A 24,307-nucleotide genomic window follows, 5' to 3' on the forward strand; every position below is an offset into this window, starting at 1 on the left:
ACAAATGAAGAAAGAAGGTCTGTGTGTTCGATTAAAAAAATAGTTTATAGACATATACATGGTCTACTGGTCACATGTGTTGAATTCCTCCGAGATCCATGCCTCATTCATTTTTAGAAATGTGAGGTAGTTAACACTGTCGTGAGCTAGGCGAGTACGCTTATCGGTTACGATCCCCCCTGCTGCGCTGAACGTCCTTTCGGACAGGACACTGGATGAGGGGCAAGCCAACAGTTCGATTGCAAATTGGGCAAGTTCTGGCCAGAGGTCAAGCCTGCCCACCCAGTAGTCCAGGGGTTCATCACTCCTCAGAGCGTCCACATCGGCCGTTAACCCGATGTAGTCGGACACCTAACGGTCTAGGCGTTCCTTGATGCTGGATCCAGATGACACCTGTCGATGGGTCGGCTGAAAGAATGACCTCATATCAGAAGTCACCAACACATCTTCAAACCGGTCTCTTCTTGCAGGCGCTGTTGGATTGGTACTCGCAATTCCTTCTCTGGGAGTGGGAATTGCTCCTCTGCCAGCGCACGCAAAAGCAGAATGCAGCATTTCTCAAAGCAAGGCCTGGAAGTGCTCCATTCTGACAGCCCTCTGTAACATTTCCGCCATTTTGTGTTTGTACCGGGGGTCTAAGTACGTTGCCACCCAGTACTGGTCCTTGACCCTTATGCTTTTTATACGGGGGTCCCTATTAAAACACTGGAGCATGAAGGCCCCCATTTGCACTAAAGTGGAAGCGGTGTGGTGGCCTGGCTCCTGCTCATCATCCAGGATAATGTCGTCCTCTTCATTCTCCTCTCCCCATTCACGCACAACAACAGGGATGCCAGAAAGGTTTAAAGCATACTCTTCTTGCTCCTCCTCATCCGCCCCGGCACCATCCTCCTCTGACTCCTCTTCAGACTCCTGTTGTTGACTTGTCTCAGATAGAGTAGCCCCCCGGGAATTCATCCAGCATTGCGACTTCCTCATCTTCCCGCTCCTCCTCCTCCACAGCTTGATCAATAACACGACGCAATGCACGCTCCATAAAGAAGGCATAAGGTACCATGTCACTGATGGCGCCATGACTGCGACTGACCAGTTTGGTGATCTCCTCAAATGGCCGCAGAAGTCTGCATGCGTCGCGCATGAGCAGCCACTGGCGCGGTGAAATAAAAACCCAGCTCCCCAGAACCTGTTCTGCCGCAGAGTTCATACAGGTAGACGTTAACTGCACGTTTCTGCTGGAGCAGCCTATTAAGCATATAGAAGGTTGAGTTACATCGCGTCGGGCAATCGCAAATAAGACGTCTGACCGGCAGATTGTGTCGCCGCTGAATGTCAGCAAGGCGAGCCATGGCCGTGTAAGATCTTCTGAAATGGGCCGAGATTTTCCTTGCCTGCCGCAAGATGTCCTGGACCCCAGGGTATTTGACAACGAATCACTGCACGACCAAGTTTAAGACGTGTGCCATGCATGGCACTTGCGTAATTTTGCCCTGTTTCAATGCGCTAAGCAGATTGGCACCATTGTCACACACCACTTTACCAACTGTCAAATTGAGCGGTGTTAGCCACTGATCTGCCTGTGAATGCAAAGCTGAAAGGAGTGCCGGGCCAGTGTGGCTCTTGGCTTCCAGGCACAACAGACGCAGCATGGCCTGGCAATGTCTCACCTGGCATGTCGAATAGGTTCAGGGGAGCTTGGGCGGTGCAGCGGAAGAGACGCTAGCAGCGGAAAAGGAGGAGTCAGCCGAGGAGGAGAGGGAGGAGGATGGAGTAGGAGGAGGATGGAGTAGGAGGAGGAGGAGAAGAAGAGCCAGGCCTGCCACGGGTTACATGCTTGATGGCCGTCAGAAGGTTCACCCAGTGGGCAGTAAAAGTGAAGTGATATACCTTCCCTGCCCGTGTTTGCTAGACCACGTGTCTGTGGTCAGATGTATCTTGGCACCGACACTGTGTGCCAGAGATACATTCACTTGCCGCTGAACATAGCCATATAGCTACGGGATGCCCTTCTGTGAGAAATACTTCCTTCCTGGGACCTTCCATTGTGGTGTTCCAATGGCCACAAATTTTCGGAAGGCCTCCGAGTCCACCAGTTTATATGGCAGTAGTTGGCGGGCTATTAGTTCTGACAAGCCAGTCGTCAACCGTTGGGCAAGAGGGTTATCCGGCGTCATCATTTTTTTACGCTCGACCATTAGGCCCACGGAAGACTGCCTTTTTGCAGAAAAACTTGAGCTTAGCGTGATGGAAGGTGGAGTTGAGGACAATTGTGAGGAGAGAGGAGAAGGAGAAGTAGAAGACGAGGCTGGACGGTGAGAGCCTGGAGTGTGGCTTTGTGTGTTCCGTTGCTCCCACTGGGCTCGGTGATGGCAGCTTATGTGCCTTCTTAAGGCGGTCGTCCCTAGGTGAGTGTTGGGCTTACCGCGACTAATGCATTGACTGCAAAGATTGCAGAAGGCAACACTATTGTCAGCAGCGGACACGTTAAAAAAAGCCCACACTGCGGAGCCATGTGCCGGCGTCCTGGGAGCGCCAGATGTGACCGTACATGGTCGATGACTCGCTCCTGATACATTAGCAGTCTGCTTTGTCCCTCCTGTGCAATGTAAGTTATTCCTGCTTCTCCTCCCTATCTGCTGGTCCATATCTCCCTCTGAACTCCCCTCCTCTTCCTCTCTTGTGGGCACCCACGTGACATCACTAGACACGTCATCATCGACGTCACCTTCCCCACCGCTATAATTAGAGATCTCAGAGTAGGCAGAAACACCGGTGACCAGCCTCCTCCTTGGGCTGATCTGGGTACTGTCGCCAGACTGCTGAGTGGCGTTTGTTGCTACCTCCTCTTCCTGATCCAATGCCAAGAGTGGCTGCGCATCAGAAATGTCTTGATATGGATCGGAAAATAATTCCTGTGACTCAAGTGGAAGGTATGTGGTGGTGGTGGTGTTGTTGGAGGTAGTGTCTTTGGGGGTGCACATAGCAGAGAGTGAAGAAGAGGGTGCAGATCGAGAGGATGAGGAGGGTGCAGAAGAGTAAGGCTGAGTGAGCCACTCAACCAATTCTGGTGCTTCCTTCCGCACGCACCTTCTGCAATTTCCCACTTTGGCTCAAACCTGTTGCTCCTGCCCTACCCCTACCACCTGCCTCTTCCTCTGCCTGTCATTTTTTAAATGACCCTGTGACAAAACTCTCAGTCTCTATACTGATAAAGGACTGCTGCAGAATAGGGCAGCAGTCAGCAGTAGTGCACCTCAACCCTATATATTGTGGAGCTATACCAGTCCTTAAGGATTAGCAGACTGTACCTCACTCAACCCTATATACTCTAGTACGCTATACCTTACCAGTCCTTATAAGGACCTTTGTGCAACTAGTAGGTTGTGATTAGCAGACTGTACCTCAGTCCCTATACTCATAAAGGACTACTGCAGCAGAAGGGCAGCAGTCAAGTATAATATTCTTTCTATATTTGGAAGAAAGAATATTATACGTGTCCAACGCTATTACCATACCAGTCCTGAAAAGGACCTTTGTGGACCTAATAGTAACAACTACTGATTAAACTGACTGTCCCTCACTGCCACACACAGCTTCCTGTCTGTCCCTATTTAAACAGACAAAACACAGGCTGCTGCAACAATAACTTGAATAGCACTCAAAACTATATCCTGTACTACTACACCATACCAGTCCTGAAAAGGACTTTTTTGGACCTAAGAGTAACAGCTAATGATTAAACTGACTGTCCCTCTCTGCAACACACAGCGTCCTATCTGTCCCTCTCTCAGCACTGACAAAAGACAATCTGCTGCAACAATGACTTGAATAGCAGTGCCTCAAACCTATATCCTGAACTACACCTATACCATACCAGTCCTTAAAAGAACTTTTGTGGACCTAATAGCTAGCGATTTGGGTCACTGCAGTCTCTCCCTGCTCCACACAGCAACCTCTCCCTATAGTGACAGTAGAAAGAATGTAAAATGGCCACCGGATCGGGTCTATTTATAAGTTAGGGGGAATGTCCAAGTGTCCATGTGCTGTAATGTGTCAATTGGTTGTCCTGTACCACATGATGGATGTGTCATCATTGGTCAGAGTTTTTTTACACAGTAAACACGTAAGTCCGCCGGGCGAACAGCGGCAATAGTCCGCCGATCCGGCGGACCGCGAACAGCCGAAATTCGCCGCGAACCGACCGCCGGGCGAACCGTTCGGCCATCCCTATTTGCAGATCATGTGCACTAGAGCTTGAATCTTAATTAACAACTTGGTGCAGCATGCAAAGCACTGCCCCACACAGTACAATGTGGTGGTACATACCTTTTATAATTATTGCTGGTGGTAGTAAATTAATTTCAGCCAAAATTATTTGCATTATATTGAGTAATTGAATGTCTCCATTTAAAAATAACTAATTACAGTATTTGTTACTGATTTTGTCCTTATTTAAAAAAAAAAATAACCTGTGTATACTACTATTAAGTAATGTTTCTCAAGCTCCAACACCCAAGAAGTAAAATTGCCACACTTTGTGGCCGCTAACTTATCAGTGTATGTTGTAAAAGAAAAAAGGATAAAAATACAAACCTACTGTAGTTAACAGGCTATTTAATACATTTCAAATTAGGAATTGTTTATCCAAGGCGTAAGCCAAGAAAGAAAGTGAAATAATAGTGTATTTGGGTCTGCTGCTAAACTAAAAGGGAAATATATGGAAACTACTAATACAACTATTTTTTGCCATAAAAACATCAATTTGAGCTAATGCAAATTACTGTCGCAATATCAAATCAAAGTCAAGGTCATAAACTCAATGATATTGATCTCTAAATAAATAGTGTGCTGCCTGGATAAGGAGATTTAACAAGTTTAGTTCTAGTTAAAAGCTTCTGATTATGTGTTGCTCAGTATGAGCTCAAAAGCTCAATTTTACTTTGGTTCTAATTACAATTGACAGTGATAATCCAGTACCTAAACCATTACCAATAACGGGGGCTTTTAAACATTTCACTTAAGGATTAATGTGTATTTGAATTTTAGATATATGTAGTCTTTTTAATGTTTAGCCTATATAATAGTAGGGGATTTTTAAAGCACAAACGGTGCATCAAAATTAGCTTTAAAGAAGAAAGAAAGAAATAAGAAAAATGAAATATGTTTCAAATTATTGGTTGAAAAACAGTTAGCTTATATAAATAGATTGACTGTTGCGGGAGTGCTGATATGATACTGCACAGATAAACTGGAATCAAGCAAAAATATTTCTACATATTTTGCACTTGTTCAAGCTATTGTTTAATTTCCCAAATGAAAAATCAGTGTGTAAATTATATATATATATATATATATATATATATATAGAGAGAGAGAGAGAGAGAGAGAGAGAGAGAGAGAGAGAGAGATAGAGAGATACGGAGAGAGATAGAGAGAGAGAGAGACAAAATAGTTTAAAGATTCTTACATTTTAGAAAAAAGTTTGAGAATCTAAATTTTGCAGAGGCTTGTAAACATATGTAATGTTTATATTACAGAGAGATTTTTTTTCTACTCTGAGACCAATTTTTTTTTATTTTGGGCAATAGCATTTTTATCTGATGATGGAGGCTGAAGGTGGTCACCACCAAAAGCTACTGCAAAATATTTTTTTCTCACTGTGCCATAATAGAATTTATGTAAACCCCCAAACCAATTTTCAATATGTTTGGTATTATGCCTCATCTAGTGTTCCTAAGCAAATATTTTTTAATCTGTTGCTAAGTTTCTTACCTGAAGATCCAGTAACAGGGCTTCCTGTTGTAGGCAAGCAATGCTAACACTGCCTCACAATAATAGCAGTATTGTCAGACTGTGGTGTGATTTACTTCAATTGGCTGTTGAGCTGCCTATCCAATTTGGGCATGTCTCCTGCAGCCTTGTTAGAAAGCCCAAAAGCCAACTGTAGTAGTGTGCATTGGCAAGTGGCCAATGTTACTGCTGTTTGCAAGGTAGTGGATTCCTGTTGTCAGCTTGAAAGTACTGTTGCAGATTCACATAAAACAATTTGGCTTAGAAAACTTTATACAATAAGACCTGATAACAAACATACTGGCAGACATACATTATTCAGGAATACCAATATATCTAAACTTATTTCCAGATCCCACCAATTGATTAAAGTTCTTGTTTTAACTGATATAGAACTTTAAACACTGGGGGTGATTTATAACAGAGAGCGGGTATCAATATCAGCTATAAACAGGGCATTGCAGTGATTACACCACACTGTATCCGCATTTTACATTTTATTCATGACATGCATGCTAAGGAATCTTCAGGTGGTCTTCAGATGGTTTTCTGCATGTCATATTATCATTTGACCTGCTAAAGTCTGTTCAGAATACCAGTTCAAGGGAGACAAAAACTTTTATGAATGTGCTATATTTTTTAAGCAGAGGTTTGACTGTGGTTGGGCCATTCTGTTGCTTTATAAATTGGGCCCATGAAGTTGTATTTATGACTTTCCTGTTTTACTTATCTGCAAACTTTTATATGTATTTTTTATTCTATTCTGTGCATTATTTATATTTTAAACCTGGAAACAGTCATAAATATTAACCATGGGTCTAAGAAATGTTTCTGGCACTGTATTTATTGCTGCAACATTTTCTGCTTATTTTATGGAATCTAGCCATTTTAGTGCTAGGGGATTTGGGAAAGTGTCTATCATTTTTTAGCTGCAGGATATTGTTAAGGGTCCCAGAATGGATTCAGTCATGGATTCATAGTAAACTTCTTGAGGATGAAGGGCTTTCCCTCTAGCACTAAAAACTAGGAAGTTCATGACACAGTTTTAGCTAGGATAGTTAACCCTACAGCAGTTTTGGCATATGAAGGATGCCAGCAATAATCAAAGATAAAATCTCTATTTTTATGCTATTTGGGTGTAATATATGCAACCATTTAATGTATTTTAAAGGGACTTCTCTGAACAGTTTATGTAAATGATTTGTGTTTGTATACTGTATGTATACACCATAGATATGCTTTTCAAGACCGTTGAAGTCATTATTAAATATTATGATTATACGCGTGTTATTTCAGATACTGATACACCAATGTAATTTGCCAGAGATTAGATTATGCACCTTATTTACTAAAATATGGAGAGGGGAGTGGTGGTCCTTTATTCTAGATTTTAACTGCCCCTAAACATGAGTGGATGTTTGAAGTTACTTTAGGTTTACGTCATTTTACTTCACTTCTAATTGCCTTCCTTCATACTTTTGTAAATCACAAGAATGATATTATTTGAAAAAAAAATACAAAATCTTTGCTTCCCAGAATAAAGATAATGTTAAACTGGTAACTAAATCTCAATGTCTGAAATTAAAATCATGCATTGTGTATTTTAATACTGTTTAGTCAGCATACCCCGAAAAGATCGCTGATCCTGTCACCTAGCAGTGTGGAAATATATTGCACTCGCTAGATTAAAGGTATATCTAAACATAAGAACCAAGATTTTATATATTGCAAGTTACCATTTCTTAGATGTGGCTTCTGCATTAGTTTTCCTTTTTTCAGGCTCCATAACCCTTTGAGAACCATAAGATTACCATCATCAATATAAAAATAATTATATTTGTTTCCCTTTAAGAATTTATTTGAACAATAAATAAAACCATTTCCACACTTGTGTCATTTTTGGGAGAGGAATTATGACAACCATTTGTTGATAAGAACTTATATTTTGACTCAAACAAAAAAAAGTATTTTAAGTTCTTAATCAGATGATACAGGCAATTAAAAACATGGGACAAATATGTCCCTTGGTCCTCAAAGGATTAAGTGACACTAAATTATATCCATATCTCCAAAAATGTTCCATACATGTTCACTACCTAATGGCCCTGTAATCTATTTTTCATAACATAATTTCTTTCTGTGTTTTTCTCCCTCTATGTAACATCCTTATGAGCACAAGAGCCTCTCCTTTTCTCCCTCACTTATATTTGTTTGAAACAAGCAGTTGATCACATTAGTTGCAGTCAAATACACTGCTTTATGAGCACTACAAATCCTATAGTCTATATGCAATAAATCCCAACTACCCCATTACAAGGCTTCCCTCACCACTCACCAGACTAATGGCTGCTGGCTCCAAAATGTGGTCCTTAATCCATTCTCATCAAAGGCAGAGAAACAAGAATGGAGCTGTTCAACTTTGAAGATTCCAAGGTTAATTTATTGCTATCACCTGATGCAAAGAAAATCCACCTTACACATTTCACTCCAACAGAGGCTTAGTCATACAGAGGCTTAGTCATATAGTGCCTATAGAATTCCCATAGACCATAATTACAGTCCCTAGTTCGTCTTGGGAGCGAGCAAGAGTGGGTGGCTATGCTCCTACATATAGTGAAACCATGTAGAAAAAATGTAGCCACCGTTTAACTGGAAGTCAGAACACATCGGCAAAAAGAAAAGTTTAGCGTCACTTTTTCATTTTACCTAATGATCAGCCAGTTACACTTTGTATGGTGATAAGGCTCACCCTCCATACTGTATCTATGGAGAAGTGACAGTTTCGCCTTGGACTACAGAACATCTCCTTTTTTCTTTTTTCCATTACATGGATGAGGTGGTGTTCTGTGGCATACAGAGGTGATGTGGGTAGAAATGGTAACATTGCTTGTTATATCAATGCAGCAGAGGTAGAGAGCATGGGAATTTACAAGTTTACTGGATTTTTGTCAAGTTCAACATGTATTCAGGTGTACTGAGAACATTCTAAAGATACAAAACACAGAGAAACATGTATGCATTGGAGAGATGTGCTGAATATATATATATATATATATATATATATATATATATATATATATATATATATATATATATATATATTGCTTTGCTCTCATACTTTTGCCCTACACTTTAACTAAAGTGAACTAAAGTGGGGGGGGGGGGGGCGTGGCTTGATGTCGGACTGAGTGGCTCTCTGGCTCCTTTGTTCCATCCTATGGGGAATCCTGCATCCTACCTTCCTAAAATCAGCACCCTGACTTCTACGCTGTAGTCCAACACCAGTGCACTTCTTTTGCAGCTGTAAAAGATCGCCTATTCACTGAGGGTCTGCAGTATGCTACGCTCTTCCCTGCTAAGTTGCAAATCATTCACGATACCAAAGCTCACTTCTAGACTAATCAGAAAGACACCATGGCTTGGCTAGACGACCACCTCATCGTTATGTGCCACTACTGCATTGAGTCTGAGAATGGGCTCTGCTCCATTCTACCTTTTGTTCATCCTAGGCCCTATCCTGTTACAACTTATGTACCCATTGCACATTGTGCCTTTCCTGGAGCTGAACCTTTTATTCTACAAAGACCATTTCTACACTAAATTGAGCCTTCCTGACTTCAGTACACCTCCCGTACCAGTTAGTTTCAAGGCTATGGGACATTCATAACCTCGGTTGCGGGTTTTTCTGTGACTGTGATGACCAAGCGGGGTGGGTTGGGGGTTCTTTTTTTGCCCTCTTTTTTGCCTTTCTCATTGAGAATGACTAACATTTGGGAAATTTTTTCGTTTCTCTTGTTTTTCATGCTGTTTTTTATTTTCTGTCTCTCGTGCTCTCAAGTTTATATGTCATGAGTGGTATTGCATATACTATTTCGTTCATATTCAGTATCCTTATTGTGGCTCTTATGTATTGACTGATTTGATATGTCTAGGTCACTACAAATTATCTTGTGGAATACCAGAAGAAATATAAGCCCCATATAATTTGTCTTCAAGAAACGCACCTTGTTGGTACAAAATTACTAGCTCTTAAACATCCCTGGCTAGCCAAATCATTTCATGCCAACCACACCTCCTATTCCCGAGGCGTTTCTATTTTTTTAGCCAATTCCCTTCTGGGAGAGGTTGTGACGTGTAATACTGATCCAGAATTGCAATTTATTATTCAAATGCTGAGGATTGCCTCAGTGCCATTTACACTGGTGAACGTCAATGTCCCCCCCCCCCCATTCTTCTCGGATTTAAATCTAAATGATCCCTTCTGCTTCTATCTAAGCCTGATGGCACCCTGCTTTATGTAGGGGACTTCAATGCGGTTTTAGACGGTACTGTCGACCGATTGGGGGTGGTGGTAGACTCAATCCCTGGCTTATTGATTGGGTGCATGTGTATGGTCTCACTGAGCTATGACAGTGGGAGTACCCAGATGTCTGTCAGTATGCCTGTCACTCTGATTCCTTCCACACCATGTCTCGCAAAGATATGGCATTTGCTTCAGACATTACATGTCCTTTCATTTTTTTATGTATTTATTTGCCTAAGGGATATCTGAACATGCACCTCTTTCTGTGGACCTTCTCCTTCTACCATGTTCGAGTCCCGTTATGGGGAGAAAGTAGACAAGGTATTGTGACCTACTGGAATGTGAATTTGGGCACTGCCAACCTCTCTACTGAGTGGGAGGTTTTTAAGACCATGCTGCGGGGCACTTTTATGTCTATTGCTAGTATACTACATAAGAATACCCAACAGTGTACTGAAGAGTTGGAACAGGCCATGCTGGCTGCAGAGTTTGCCTATGCAACTGATCCTGATCCTAGCACCCGAGACTCAGGGCTACATGGCCATAGGGAATATGATCTCAGGCTGCTGGGTCTTACTAAAAAAAAAAAAAACATGCTTTATGTCACCCAGAAAATATTTTAACCTGATAACAAGGCTTACTTAACTAGACCTGACCATACTCCTATATCTTGGGGTGTTACCGTCCATTTTTTCTGACCATACTCCTATATCTATTCCTTGGATTCTGACACCCCAAGGACATGTTAGTGATGTCCCTCCTGACATAGTTGAGGCCTTCCTATCCTTCTACAGAGATCTTTATGCTACCAGAGTCCAATATTCGGAAGGTCAATTATGTGACTACCTGGCTCACGTAACTCTCCACTTCTTTTCGACTCAAACACGAGAGGAGCTGGATGCGCCTCTCTTTGTTGAAGAACTCACAATAGCCATTTCCAAGCTGCTGACACGTAAGACACCTGGCCGAGATGGTTTCCCAGCTGAATGGTATGCCCACTTTCATCACTTATTATGTCCATTCCTTCTACAAACATTCAATAAGTCTTGGAGGCTGGAATCCTTCCTCCCACTACGCGTGAAGCACTGATTGTGCTGTTATTGAAACCTCATAAATATCCCTTTAAATGTGACTCTTACCACCCTATATCCCTGATCAATGTGGATAATAACATCCTAGCCAAAGTGCTGGCCAAATATCTAAATAGGTTAGTTGCGAAATTGGTGCATAGTGACCAAGGAAGTTTTATACCTGGTCGATTTACCAGGATGAATATTTGTAGGCTATTCCAGAATCTGCACTATCCACATGAATGTCCCCCTACCTGTGTCATTGAATCTCTGGATATGTGTAAAGCTTTCAATAGTGTTGAGTGGCCCTACCCATTCCAAATTTTGCAGCTCTATGGCTTTGGCCTTCGCATCGTGGCATGGAAACGCCTCCTGTATAGTGCCATAGTGGCCCGTATTACAGCTAACTCCCATGATACTGATGCCTTTCCAATGCATAGAGGTACTATTCAGGGGTGTCTTTTATAACCCCTCCTATAAGCCTTGGCTATGGAACCCCTTGCCATACGTATCCGTATTTGACCTTTAATTAGAGGCCTCCCTGTTGGTACGATTGAGGAATGTATTTCACTTTACACAGACAATACTTTAGTTTACTTGGCTGTCACGACTGACATCCAGTATCTGCCAATGCTTGTACCTCTACGGAAGCGGCTATTGTCTCTTTAGAGAATCTTCATAATCTCATGTTGTGTCCCGGCCGGTCGAGTCTGCATACCTCCATCTCCCTATTTAAACTTATAATGATCAACATTTCTACTGATTCATGGTTATCATCCCACAATAATCCTTTGTGGTTTAACCCCAATTTACTGGAATTGTATTCTTTGCCTGATACTAGATAACCCTATACAGGTACCACCTTTGAAGTAAAATTATTGAGTTGTTCAGACCCTACTAAAGTTATCTCCACTTACTATTCTGCCCTCGTGACAGATTCTAACCCCATGTTCCACACTGCTCAAGGGAAATGGACATCCCTAAACATACCCTTCATAGAAGCAGACTGGACTGAGTTTAGTTATACTTAAATAACACCTGCTATCTGATCCAAAGACTGCATTATTCAACTTAAGATATTCCATCATTCACATCTTACACCTGCTAGATTACATAAAATGGGTTTATCTCCCCCAGCTGTGTGCTCCCGAGGTTGTGGCCCGGCCGCTGATTTTCTGCAATGTTTCTGGACCTGTCCTCTGTTTCAGGAGTTCTGGGTGGACATAAACTCCTGTATTTCCTCCGCATTGGGTCTGCCAAATATACTAAACCCCAAAAACTGTCATTTTTGGTGACCTGTCGATTCCATCCCATGCCAAGAAACTGCTTTGCATCATATATATATATATATATATATATATATATATATATATATATATATATATATATATGTCCCTTTTTTTTAATGTCCTGGAAGGGATTGAGGCCACCTACATGATCTCATTGGTAACAGTTGGTTAATTACTATTTATCCCTGTATAGACTTACCTTTGAGCACCGTAAAAGAGTCAAAACTTTTCATAAAATCAAATGCATAGCTAGCCCTTTAACTCTGACACCTATATTGTTATGATGAGCTATGACCTTCTGTTTCTGTCTACTGTGTACCTCGCTCTGGCAGTTCTTCTGTCCACTTATATATCTGTGAGACTTTAGATTTTTTTTAAAGGTAATTGATTACAGGAGATGTGTGGGCTGGTTGAAGGAGAACTTTTTATTACCTGTAGCTTGATTTATTTATTCTTTTGTATTATGTACTGTGAATTTTTAGTTTTATTTTTTTTCTCTAGGGTTTTTTTTGTATGTATGTCTTACAAAAAACTCAATAAATATATCTAAAAGAACTAAAGTGCACCTGTGCTTTCTTCAAACATCCAGGTGGAAGTTTTCTTGCAAAAAAACTGGATGCATGAAGTGAACATAAAAGTGCAATACATATTAATAAACGCCAGGATCACAGGATACACATAAACCTATTTAACAGTATAATCCTCAGCAGGTAAAGTGATGATAGAATACCACCTACAGCTTCTGTTTCAAAAACAATTATGGGACAACTTGTGGGCAGATTTTGTGTTGTTGTGCGAACATCAAAGAACAAGTACAGTGAATTTTACTTAAAAATACAAGAAAATAAATCAATATGGCTACAAAGTAATTATAGCCCCAAAGGCAGTAAATAATTTGTGATCAGTGTGAACTAACTGATTTTATATTGTCAAAATTAATCTTTATAGCATAAGTAATAGGTGGAAGAATATAATTTCACATTGAACTCCCTTTTCTCCACCTCTGGTTATAAAATAAGAGAGAGGACACACAACACAGCTGGGTTTTTTTGCTAAAAGAATATTTACATAGCATAGCAAATAAGGTGAAGATTAACCTTCAATCATCTAATCCTGTGCAGGTAAACGATTATATTTTTTTAATTTTCCTTGATCCATATTCTCTAAATAAATATTACTTTTGCACATTGAAATTCCTTTTTTCCTCAGCACATCTGACCCAGTAATTATATTTTACCTATGACAGTTAAATTAAAAAGTAATACAAACTTTTTTTTAACAAACTGATGAAAAAATGTCATGTTTCATCTGTTGATTTAATATTACCAAACTTGTTAAGAATATTTTTGTGCTTCATTCATTATAAACATGCATTCATCATTTAACAGATGGCCATTGCTTTATTAACGGAAGTCATGTGACCCGTGGGCTTCCCTTTGTCATCCTATGCCTGAGAATATATGAAGGGGGCTGGGAAGGCAAAGGGACGTTCAATTGTCATTGCTGACATCTAACTCAACCATCATTCCATCATTAGCCACCTCAAAGTACGTCTACCTGATGCTTATAAATAGATAAATATCCGTAAAATGTTTAATTCTGCAAAGTTTGAGATGTATTATAATTAGTGAATTATAAAAAAGTGTCTGGATTTATTCACTTCTGCAATGTTTTGAATTATTTCCTGATACTGTAATATTTGGCAACTATCATAAATGTTTACAGATATTTTTGAAGTATGATCATTTTGGCATCAGACTTATATCTCATTATATTAGTTTGTAAAACAAATGCATAATACATTGTTTCCTTTCTAATTTGCAATTTGTTTGTGGGCATTTTCATATGAGCAGAGGTAATTTGTAAAGCTGTAATTCTAAAGCAGTAGACAGAATTAAGTGTCATATATTTCTTTACACCAAAAGACACAGGAACATGTATAACAACACATACCTAGAAAAGATCATAACCCATTCTTTCAAATTCTGCCAGAACAAGAATTGCAGCAGTCAAAGGTGAAGTACAAATCGCTGGCACACACTTCTTTACAATTGACATCTATTTAAAACCCCTTTTTGGAAGATGATTTATAAAAGCTGAAAAAAATAGGCATATGGAAACCAATGAATTGATCATCCAAATGAAACAAGGAAGCCAAATAATGAAAATAGGAAGGAGAAGCATGCAGCAAATGTGCTCTAGATCTCCTGTCTAAGATTCAGTAAATGCATATAAGATCTAGTAAAGCGGTTGTCATTTATCACAGTGTATTACAAAGAAAATACATGCTAGGTATTTTGGGCACATATTTATTATTTCATGCAGTCGTCTGACTGGGATTCCATAAATAACAAATGTAACATTAATGAAGCCAAAATTTAGCCGAACCTTGTTTTCAATAAAAGGGGGATGAGATGGGATCATTGTCAGGTTTTTAATGCTGTATCTTTCCACTGTAGAGATGTTCACTGTTTGAGACATAAACAGTAATTAAAAACAGCTTTTTATATAGCTGAGAAGTATTAGAATATCTGTCAGATTCCTATTGTTATCTAAACCCTGACTGAGAAACCTTCCCATCACATTCTGTTGTGGTATTTAACCGGTTCCCGACCAACGCACGACGATGTACGTCGACAGAATGGCACGGGCAGGCATATTGGCGTACAGGTACGTCTAATCTTCAATGGCGCCCTACCATCGGGACGGCGCGCTCCCGCGCTGGTCGGGACCCCCGTGAGTCCGGTCGCGGGACCCGCAGACTCGATCGCCGCGGGCATACCCGCGATCGTCTCACGGGACGGCTGAATGGAGGAAATGCCGTGTAAACAGCATTTCTCCATTCTGCCTAGCAACTAGTGACGCTGATCTCTGCTCCATGTGATTGGAGCAGAGATCAGTGTTCACTAAATGAAAGCCCAACCCCCCCACAGTTAGTAACACACCCCTAGGAACACTTAACCCCTACACTGCCACCCACTGGTTAACCCCTTCACTGCCAGTGTCATTTACACAGGAATCACTGCATTTATATAGCAGTGATTACTGTATAAATGACAATGGTCCCAAAAATGTGTCAAAAATGTCTGATGGGTCCCCCACAATGTCGCAGTCACAATAAAAATCGCTGATCGCCGCCATTACTAGTAAAAAAAAAAAACAATAAAAAATGATTAATAAAAATGCTATAAAACTATCCCTATTTTGTAAACGTTATAACTTTTGCGCAAACCAATCAATAATCGCTTATTGCGATTTTTTTTACCAAAAATATGTAGAAGAATACATATCGGCCTAAACTGAGGGAAAAAAATGTTTTTTTATATATTTTTGGGGGATATTTATTATAACAAAAAGTAAAAAATAATGTGTTTTTTTCAAAATTGACGCTCTATTTTTGTTTATAGCGCAAAAAATAAAAACCACAGGGGTGATCAAATACCACCAAAAGAAAGCTCTATTTGTGGGAAAAAAAGGACGTCAATTTTGTTTGGGGGCCACGTCGCACGACCGCGCAATTGTCAGTTAAAGCGACGCAGTGCCGAATCGCAAAAAGTGGTCTGGTCTTTGACCAGCAAAATGGTCTGGTCTGTAAGTGGTTAAACTTTACCACTTACCCATTAGAATAAAAACACGAAAACTATATAGAGTTAATACACAATTTAACATGATGGGGTAATTACATTTGAAACAATAGTTTATAACTACCTACACAATATCTTCATATGGCTGCCAGCAAATGGAACCTCTGAGAATCGATTAGTTGAGTCTTCATATCTATGTAAACAGTATTCATCTTCATGCATAACAAAAATCGAATTCAGCATATGGGAGGAGGGAACCATATGTTAATTAAATGCATTTTATGCAAATGTGCCTTTACTCTGTATACAGAACTCATTTAGCAAATCATATTACGCTTGTTCTGTTGTATTGTACAAATAAAGCGTTAGCTCAGTGACTATATATCATTCATCAGTTTTTTTTTAGGATGCCTGGGGACTTCTCTGCATTAAAACCTGTCATATACTCCAGTGGGCCAAGTTGGAATGATTCATACTAACAAATGAGTGGCATACAACTGGAAACATTGTTATAATTAAAGTAAACATGTTGCCCTCTTAATGAAATGCAAACTGCCTGGTATTATTTTGATCCAATTGCTTCTATTCTTTAAGTCGCCAACGCGGAACAAGTATGCAGAACAGGAAAGTTAATAATGTCCAAAGTTATTTTCTATATATTTGTTCCAGGTCAGTGACTCAGTGGGGCTGTTAATTTTGCAAATTGAAAGCTAGAAAATTAGGTGAACCTGTGTTCACTTTGAATACCCAATGTATGTGAGAAATTAGAAAAATTCTTTTTTTTTGCTGCCACATAATTGCTTAATGGACATGAACACATCTGCATTTGGTTTACTAAGTGCAAACATTTATTTTGTTAATTGAACAGACTCTATTCCTTTCTTAATCATACTTTACAGGACACAGTATTTTATGCCATTTGCTTATGAAGCTTCCGTCAGGTGATTGGACACCGGGCAACAAAGCTGTATGGACTGCCTGTCCCCTCCCACTCCAAGCAAGCCAACATTTTTCTAAGTTCTTAAGTGAATAAAAAATATCTCTTGAGAGAGGCAGACTCCTTTTTATTTTCCCTACTTTTACTTGTTTTGCTTTTTTTCTTAATATATTCGTCTATTGTTATTCTTTTGCTGAAACATAGCCACTGTGGCTTCTTTTGCAGCTTTCATGTTGTTTGACTCCTAAGCTGAACTTTGGGGGACCGTACCTGGACCCCACCAGAAAGAATAACATGGGGCCAGCATGTAATGTGCTTAGGGCACTAGATCCTGCTTTTGGTGCTTACCGAGGCACTCAGATTCAGGGGCATGGTCCATCTGCTGCTTGCCTCTCTATCTGCATATAGCACAGTTATCCTCCAGATCTGCCTAGATTTCTTTTACAAAGGTTTTTATTGCAAATGAAGTATTACAAAAGTGTACAAAAAATTACTGGTTACAGTAGACATCAGACAGCATCATTTATATAAAAAAATAAAAATAAATAACAAAACAACAAAAAAGACCCGACATCAAAACGTTGGCTATAGTGAGCTGTGTACATAACGCTCATGAAAATCACGAAATGAAAATCCTAAACGATTCTGAATGACTTAATCATCGGCAAAAAATAGCCAATGTAGACAAAGCGTATGAAAACAAAAAAAAAAGAAGTACACATTGGAAAATAAGATAATTAAGAAGTGCAATATAGCCCATCGGGTTCGGATATTTCAGTCTACCATAACCATCAAAATTAACTTGGCTCCGTCTCGGCCAAAGTCTTTAGAGAAAAAAAAAGACTAAGGCAGAAAAGAAGAGATAAATGAAAGTAGGAATCAGAAAGAGAGCAGAAAGAGTAAAAAGAAAAGAACAGAGGAGGGGAGGAGGAGTCCATTCCACTAAAGGGAGCGGGGGGTGCACACGGAGACCCTAGATAGACAAAAGTTGGCTGTTGAATCTGGAAGGTTGGACAGAGGATATCCAGGGCCCCCAGGTTCTGAGAAACTGGTCATGGGTATCGAAAGCCAAGGAGGTAAGTTTTTCATTTATCATGATGTCGCTCATACGGTTTTTAACTGCCTCGAAGCTGAGTGTAGGCATTTTCCAAGACTTAGCAATGATCAATTTTGTTGCATTAAAAAGGTGTTGGGCTAGTTGACGCTCTGGGCGGAGAAGTTCCGGGATAGGTTTACATAATAGAGCTGCATAAGGGTCTCTTCTCAGGTTGGTATGGAACATATTTCTTAACAGGGCGTATACCCGAACCCACAATCTGCAGGCTCTAGGGCAGGTCCACCAAATGTGGGCCATGGACCCTGGTACCGGGCAGCCCCTAAAACAATTAGGGGAATGTGAAGGAATGAATCTTGCCACCCTCTCAGGCGTGTAGTACCACCTATAAAAGACCTTATATGCATTTTCTAATATGAGAACATTCCTGGAACTTTTCATGAGATTTGTGGTCATAATCTGCCAATCTGCCGGGTCCAACCGCGTCCCTAATTCTTTTTCCCATTGGAGATGATATTTGGTTGTTGGGGGTTTGTTGGTAGAAATAATAGAGGAATATATCAATGATATTGTCCCCGGGGAATGAGGAGTAGCCCTACATACCTTTTCGAAGGGAGTTAGAGAGAACGGGTTGGCTGAGCCCGAAGGAGCTGTTGTATGAAATGTTTGAATTGTAGGTAACTGTAATGTTCCCGTAGGGGAATGTCGTGAGAAGAACGTAGCATAGCAAATGTAACTACTCTCGTGGGAGTGAGCAAAGAATGGACATCTGTGAATCCATTAGTGGCCCACCAAGAAAACTGACCAGGATTGTCTCTACTAGGGGGGAATAATGGGCAATAGGAGAGGCGTAGCAAAGGCAGGTGAGGGGATATGAGACCAGCCGAATATTTTATCGAGTCCCAGATGCGAAGCAAGTGGGCCATACACGGCCCTACGCCTTTCGGCCGCTGCGAGGGAGGGAGCCATGGCACAGAGGAAATGGGAATAGGGTGCGAATCCACCAGATCAATAGTGGCCCAGAGAGGCATTTGATAGTTGTCATTAAAACGAGTGATTTGGGCAAGATTGGCCGCCATATAGTACGCTCGGAGGTTGGGGACCGAGAGACCCCCTTCAGACCGCCTCTCGTACATTATCTGCTTATTAATTCGGGGGCGAGAAGCAGCCCAAATAAATTTCAAAAGTTTACGCTGATGGATTCGCAATATATGGGGGGGAACTGGAACGGGCAAAACTCTAAAAAAATATAACAACTTTGGGAGATAAGTCATGCGGATTGCAGTGATTCTACCGAACCAGGAGATCGGGTAATGAGACCAAGAAGATAACAGGGTGTCTAGCTTACGAAAGAGGGGGGGGAAATTAGCCTGGTACAAACCATCATATTTGGGGGTGATACAAATTCCCAGGTAGGGTAGTGAGGGAGGCCATTGAAAGGGGAAACTTTCTTTTATGGTTGACAATTCCGATGGGGAAAGGTTTACTGACATAGCTTTAGACTTTGAGGGGTTAACACGTAAACCGGACAGGGACGCAAATGTCTCCAGGAGAGAAAACAAATTGGGAAGCGAAATTCTAGGTGACGTCATGGTTAATAATATATCATCCGCAAAAAGCGAAATTTTATGCGGAAAACCTGCTACTTCCACGCCTTTGATATCTGGATGTGAACGGATCGACTCCACCAGCGGTTCCATGGCCAATACAAATAAAAGAGGTGAAAGCGGGCAGCCCTGACGAGTGCCCCGTCGTATAGGGAACACATGGGATTCAAACCCATAGTATTTAACTTTAGCTTGGGGGACATCGTACAGGGCTGCCAACCAACGCAGGAATGAGGCTCCGAAACCGTAATGGCGGAGAATGGTCATAAGATATGGCCAAGACAACGTATCGAAAGCCTTGTTCACATCCAGCGACAAAAGCATAGTTTTGAGGGATCGACTATGGGCAATATGCTGTAATTGGATAATTCTACGAATGGCCGCTCCAGCCTGCCTCATCGGAACGAATCCTACTTGGTCCTTTTTAATGAGCCGAGGGAGAAACGAATTTAAACGGTTGGCCAAAATTTTCGTAAGGATTTTCATATCAATATTAATTAAAGATATAGGACGGAAATTCGCCCAGGAAGTATGGTCGCGGTCAGGCTTCGGCAACATCACTATATTAGCTGTCAGTAGGTCTGATGAAAGGCTCTGCCCTTGCTTGACGGAGTTATACATGGCCGCCAAGGGGGCTGCAACTACATCCACCATTTTTCGATAATATAGTGCCGTGAAGCCATCCGGGCCTGGCCGCTTCCCGACCTTGAGGTCCTAAATACTTTCTCTGACCTCAGTCTCCTGGATATCACGGTCCATAAGAGTCATCTGGGCCTCTGTTAAAGTGGGCAGGGCTATTCGCTGGAGAAATTCCGTCCTATCCTGTTCTGTCTTAGAATCTTGGGCTGAGTATAGGGAGGAGAGTCTATACCGAAATTCGTCCAGTATGTGTGCCGGATTACTGGTAAGCTTATTATTATACCTGGTACGCAGAGTTATAGGGGTCAGTTTAGGGTTAAACGTTCGCAACCTCCTAGCCAGGGCCGCAGTGGGTTTATTCGACCTAATATACCAGCGTTGGCGAGACCAGCGCAAAGTGCGTTCTGCTTGTTCGGTAAGACTTAAGTCTAGTTCCATGCGGGCCTGGTCTAGGAGCTTACGATTAGCAAGAGAAGGAGTTTGCTTAAAAAGCGCAGAAATGGAGTCCAAACGGGACTCCAACTTTCTCTACGCCTCCTGCCTCTCCCTTTTGCGTTTAGATGCTATTTGAATGATACGACCCCTGAGTACCGCTTTATATGCCTCCCATAGCGTCACTGGGGGGGAAACTGAAGTTAAATTAAAACGGAAATACTCAGATGACGCCTCTAGTAAGGTATTATGAATGTCTCGTATAGATAACAATGAGTCATTCATAACCCAAGGGGAGGGTTGAGAATTACGCATTAAGGACCGACAAACCACTAGAATGGGATCATGGTCTGTCCAGGGAGCTGCCAAAATAGAAACAGATTCCACTAGGGGGAGGTGTTTTCTATGCATTATAACATGGTCTATTCGGGAATGAAAATTATGCGGGTGGGAATAATGTGTGTAATCTTTGGTTGTCGGGTGTAACTCACGCCAGAGGTCGACCAAATCATGGGTGCGTAACGAACAGGAAAACATTTTAGCTGCGGGGGAAATGGCCTTCTTATCGGATGGATACTTGTCTAATATAGGATTAAGGGCCACATTGGAGTCCCCCGCCAGCAATAGGGTCCCCTTCTGATGCGACGCTAAGAGGGAGCAGATATGTGACAAGAAGGGACCTGGATTAGAATTGGGAGCATAGTAGGTCAAGATAGTAACTTCCGTATCTTGAATGCTGCCCAAAAGCAAAAGATATCTGCCTGCAGGATCTGCTATCTGTTTGTCGCACCGAAAGGGGACCGTCTTGCGAAAGGCAATTAAAACTCCCCTCTGTTTGGTCGGACCATTGGCCTGAAACACCTGTGGATATTGGGAGTCGAAATAGTTAGGGTGTGAAGCAGAGGAAAAATGGGTTTCTTGGAGACACGCGATATCAACGCGTTGCCTTCTGAGATATTTAAACGCTTTTACTCTCTTGGGGGGTGAATTCATACCTTGGACGTTCAGTAACAGCCAACGCAGGGTCATAACGAGTAAGCAGAGAACCGCTTATCAGAGGCTCCGCGTGCATCCCCTATGGACTCAGGAATAAGAAGAAGAAGGGTTAGAGTAGAATAGGAAGTATTAGCATAAGAAGAGATATTAAGAGAGCCAGAAAAAGTAAGCACAGAAGAATCAAAAAAAGCTCGGAAGAGAAATAATAAGAACCACAACTGTGCATGTAAGCGTAGGCCTGGTGGCCTACCAAGAAGTCGGAAGTTGAGAGGGACCATAATCCCACGCAAATACCGAATCTAGGGGGGCGCAGTAGTCCACCTGGCCCACTCGGTCTATCTTAAAAAAATTACAATAAAACAAACATTGAACTTGAGCACTAAGTTACATAATTATTGACTGTAAGTAGAACAGAATACATATGGTAATGTCAGACACGGAGTGCTGGTACTAAAACAACACCAGCGGGTCGAGACAAGCTCGATAACTAGTAGGTCACACAAAGTAAACTGCCTAGATTTCTACAGTGCCTGGACACAGATAGCTTAACCATTTCTGCTCTGCAGTTATAGTTGTACCCGTAGTGGAATATCCCTCACTACCCATGAAAAGGTTGTGCCATCTCTTGTTCAGCAAACAACTTAGAGGGGTCGCCAACAGACCTAATTCTGTTAAGACTGCTGTCCCCAAACTCACTACCCTCCTTTAAAACCTACTTAGCTGCTTATTATGAACTCTCCTCACCTCCCTAAGAAGAATTTTCAGCCACTATGTCTGAAATTATGGATGGGATCTCAGCTTTCTTTACTTTGACTGCTTTTTTGCTGTCAAAGTTGCCAGCTTTGCAATAAGATCTTCATGTTGCTTTTGATCAAGGGGTTATAACCTTTGTTCTAGCACAGGGAAGGTTACAGGGTTTCTTCCCAAACCTGTTCACAGTTCCAAAGACAAACATAGACATTTAACTTACACTGGATCTACTCATTCTCAACAAATTCTTTCAGGTTAAAAAATCCATATGGAATCTGTCCACTCAGTCATTGCTTCCTTTCAGCAGGAGCTTTTCTGACATAGACATAAAGGATGATTTTTGCACATCCCCAATTTTCGGGTGTTTACCAAGGTGCAAGCTCCTTTTCTCACTCTGCTTTACTATCCTCATTGTGGTGTACAATCTACTGCTGAGGAAACAGTAGGCTCAGGCACAGTGCAGACCCCACAAGGATTCAGATGGATCCTAAATCTTCAGAAATCACATTGCCTGAAGTATTTGGGCCTAACTTTAGATATTGCCCAGAGTCTTCCTTCCACCAGTCCATGAGTTGCAAAACCATCTGTTTTTGCACAAGGGTTTTGGACCTGACATGGCCTCCTTTGAGATAGTTCCTTATATGCATTTTAACTCCAACCTGTTGCAACATTCGAGCAGGGTAGGACAAGTAGGCTTAGACTCTAGATTGTCATGCACCTGACCAGCAAGACCAAGCTTGCCCTGGTATGGTGGATCTGCAGCCCAGCACTGGATTTAGAGAAATAATTTCTCCCTATGGTCTGGAGGATGCTCATGATTAATGCTGATGAATATTCTGGAGATAAGATAAGGGCAACTCAGTTGCCCCTTCAATGCTGGACCTCTCAGCTTACCCAACCAGGATTCAGTTGAACATTGCCACAGCCATGGCTTACATCAACCATCAGGGGGGCACCATAATCCATGCAGATCAAACAGAAGCAGGCCTGATCCTCACTTGGACAGAGGCTCCCATTCCAGATCTGACTCCCGTTCACCTCCCAGGTGTGGAAAATTGGTAGTCAGACTTCTTCAGTGGTCAGTGTCTAAACTTCAGAGAATGGTTCCTTCTACTGAAGGTGTTTAATGTGCTATCGCAGGTGGGAATGCCATACAAGCACCTCCTGGTTTCCAGGTTCAACAACAAATTGGCCATTGTAGTTGCCAGGATCAGACATCCTTGGACCTTCACGGTGGATGTTCTGGTGACTCCTGGATCTTCTGTTCTAAGAACCATTCTGCTCAGTTTCTGTCTTTAACTGCTTGCCTTTTGAACCCCCGTTCTTGAGGGACAGAGCCTATTGGACTCAGTCATCTCTATGCTCTTAAAGGCTAGAAAAGTGACTTCTCAGAAAGTCTATCATTGCACTTGGAAGTGCATATCTGCCTTGAGTACCCTTTAAGGTCAAGTTTCGACCTTTACAATTCTTTGGTGAAAGCTTGCCTCTTATTCTTTAGTGAAAGCAATTATATTGGGTGTCACTCATAATGCTTCCAGTGTGCATTATACAGTAGCTCCATAGTATCTCAAACTGGTTCTGTAGGTTTTGCAAAACCCACCCGTTGAATCTATCAGGGATATCTCGTTGTCTACCCTTAATTATAAGATTACGTCTCTCATTGTTATGTCCCGTGCAAGGTGAACTTTTCAGCATTAGGCATTTATTTGCCAGATTTGCAATGGGGCCACTTTGTCTTCAAAATTGTTAGGCTTTACCAGATGCTAGTTTTGATTGTAAAGTGCTTCAAAGTGTTCTCTGAGTTCCTCTGAGCTCTTCCTTGACTCATTTGTTATTTGGGACTGTTACTGCTTTTGGAT

At 41.5% G+C, this 24,307-nt stretch overlaps 1 protein-coding gene across 2 annotated transcripts in view; it reads left to right on the top strand.

Annotated features, from left to right (window-relative positions):
* Window positions 1–24,307, top strand: part of TRPM3 (transient receptor potential cation channel subfamily M member 3) — a 264,979-nt gene that overhangs the window by 22,925 nt on the left and 217,747 nt on the right. The window lies entirely within an intron of this gene.

Source organism: Lithobates pipiens, unplaced genomic scaffold, assembly GCF_037356315.1.
Source record: "Lithobates pipiens isolate NorthernLeopardFrog02 unplaced genomic scaffold, aLitPip1_a1.2 Scaffold_13, whole genome shotgun sequence".
NCBI classification, from domain to species: domain Eukaryota; kingdom Metazoa; phylum Chordata; class Amphibia; order Anura; family Ranidae; genus Lithobates; species Lithobates pipiens.